We start from the raw sequence: 2666 nt of genomic DNA, 5'->3' as shown, positions 1-2666 counted from the left end.
CCAATCCATCCCACCTCCCTTCTGCCTCCTTGGTGTTTATATGTTTGTGCTCTCCCTCTGTCTGTGTCTCTCCATTTCTGCTTTGCAAATTGGTTCATCTGTATTACTTTTCTAGGTTTCACATATATGTATGAATATATATTTATTTTTCTCTCAACTTCACTCTTCACTATTTTTCCTTTTTTTTTTTTTCACTTCTTGGAACCACACATGATGGTGAAATTAGAGATGGATAAAAGGTCAGTTTGTATGTTGCAGAGTCAGAGGATGGAATTTGAGAACAAGGATGTGGGGAAAGGACCCCATTCCAAACACAGGAGTATTTCAGGCAGATCAGTTTTATGGAAGACTGAATGGAAGCTGAGGATCTGGAAGCTGATCCTCCTGAAAGGCTTCCCATGCAGGGCTCCCTTCTTGGCCTCCCACTCAAATGTGGTCTCAGGCACTAAAATGATCAAGGAATTGGGAGTCAGACCCAGGTGGCGCTAGGAGTAAAGAACCCGCCTGCCAATGCAGGAGACGCGAGAGACACAGGTTCCATCTCTGGGTCGGGAAGACCCCTGGAGGAGGAAATGGCAACCCACTGCAGTATTCTTGCCTAGAGAATCCCACAGACAGAGGAGCCTGGTGGGCTACAGTCCATGGGTTCGCAATGAGTCCAGACACGACTGAAGCAACTTAGCTTGCTGATATGAGAGGGCTTCTCAGGTGGTCCAGTAGTGAAGAATTTGCCTGCCAATCAGGAGATGCAAGAGGTGGAGCTGGATCCCTGGGTAGGGAAGATTCCCTAGAGAAGGAAATGGCAATCCACTCCAGTATTTTTGCCTGGAGAATCCCATGGACAGAGGAGTCTGGCGGGCTACAGTCCATGGGGTCGCAAAGAGTCGGACATAACTGAGCAAATGAGCACACACACAGACATGAGATGAAAGCACAGATTTGCCATGGGTTATCAGAATGAACTAAATCAAATTGATTAAACCTCTGGGACCTAGTTTCCTCAACTTATAGAGGAAGCTAATAATACCTGACTTTTGTGAGGATTAGAGGCAATATCCTTTTGAAGTACAGAGTGCACTGCACAAAACACACCTGTTTGCTTTGCCCTGTCTGCCCTCCCCCATAGGTCATCCAGCAAACCCCTCTGCTCATCTCCCATCTCCTTCCCAAAATATACATATCTAAGTCAGTTCTACCTTAAAGTTAGGATATAAAATGGCAGGAAACAAACACTGCATTTTCTACCGGTTTACATGTTCTGTTCTGTTCTTGTTTGATTTGGTTAAGCTTTTAAAATCAGTCATCAAAACATACATCTAAGCAGTAATTCTTCAAGGACTGAGATCACAGGTATAGCCCAGTGGTGAGATGAATTCAAGGCTAGAAAGAGGCTCTCTGTTGCCCAGAAATTGTACTCTATTGGTTGTTCCTGACTCAGTCTGGGTGCTGGGACACCTTGATTATGACCTGGATTGATCACTGAAGCCCTCAGGGCCTGGAGAGGGACAGTCCCAATATTCCAGTGTTCCTAGGGTACCACCATTGCCCACCCCCACCCCCAGCTTCTTGACAGGGTCTGGAGCAGAGGGGTCACATTTCTGATTAATGATGGGGCTCATACAAGTCTGTGTGGATCTGATTACACAACCCCTAAGAACAGGCAAATAGAACCAGTCTCTCTGTTCACCCAGTGTTTGATCAGATACTCCAAGTAATGGCAATATCCACTTCTACTTTATTTGACCCTTAGCATCTTAGACTCCGATGCTGGAAAAGATAGAAGGCAAAAGAAGAGGGCTGCAGAGGATGAGATGGTTAGACATGAACTTGGGCAAACTCTGGGAGATAGTAAAGGACAGAAAATGCTGGCATGATGCAGTCCATGGGAGTCACACAGAGTCGAACAAGACGTAGTGACTGAAAACAACAACAATCTTAGACTAAACAGCTTAAAAACCAACAAATTAAAAACAATAATAATAAAAATAAGAACCAAGCTCTAAGCACTCTAGCACCCACCATAGAGTAGAAATATCTGTGGAATGGAAATACTTTCTAAATGCTTTCCAAACACACTAAACCTCATATAAAATTGCTCTTTTCCACAATTTTAGAATTAATACCTACAATTTGCTTTGTGATGTTTTAACTATAGTCTTCTCTGTCCTTTAGCCTAGCAAAAATGGCTTCCTAACTAAATGGCTTTGAAAAGGTCATATGGAATTTAAACACTTATCAGAAATGGCCAATATTTTGCTTTTAGTCATATGGAATTGAATCCAACGCCATCTACTTTCTTCTTTAAGTACATTTTTCTGTTAACTGAACATTCACTTAAAGTTTCCCGCCCCTCTTAACATAATTGTCTCTCATGCAAAGGCATTTTATAAGACAGTATAAAGAGGGTCATCTAAAAAAAAAAGTATAGCCTGTTTTAAGAACACAATAAACAAGTTATGCTGCTAGGTCGCCAGGTTGACACCAAGTTGACACTAGGTTGAATCTGTATGAACCATCACTTTCTATTTTATAAAATATCACCTTTAGAATTTTTCTTATGACAATGTTTGTGGAAATAACTTATAATTGAGGTGTAATATGCAAGACATATATTTCCAAGCAGAATTGTGGGGTTTATACAAGTTTCAGGGATATTCCATTCTGTC

The sequence above is a fragment of the Ovis canadensis genome, chromosome 9 (genome assembly GCF_042477335.2).
Source record: "Ovis canadensis isolate MfBH-ARS-UI-01 breed Bighorn chromosome 9, ARS-UI_OviCan_v2, whole genome shotgun sequence".
Classification (NCBI taxonomy): Eukaryota; Metazoa; Chordata; class Mammalia; order Artiodactyla; family Bovidae; genus Ovis; species Ovis canadensis.
This window is presented reverse-complemented; position numbering follows the sequence as displayed.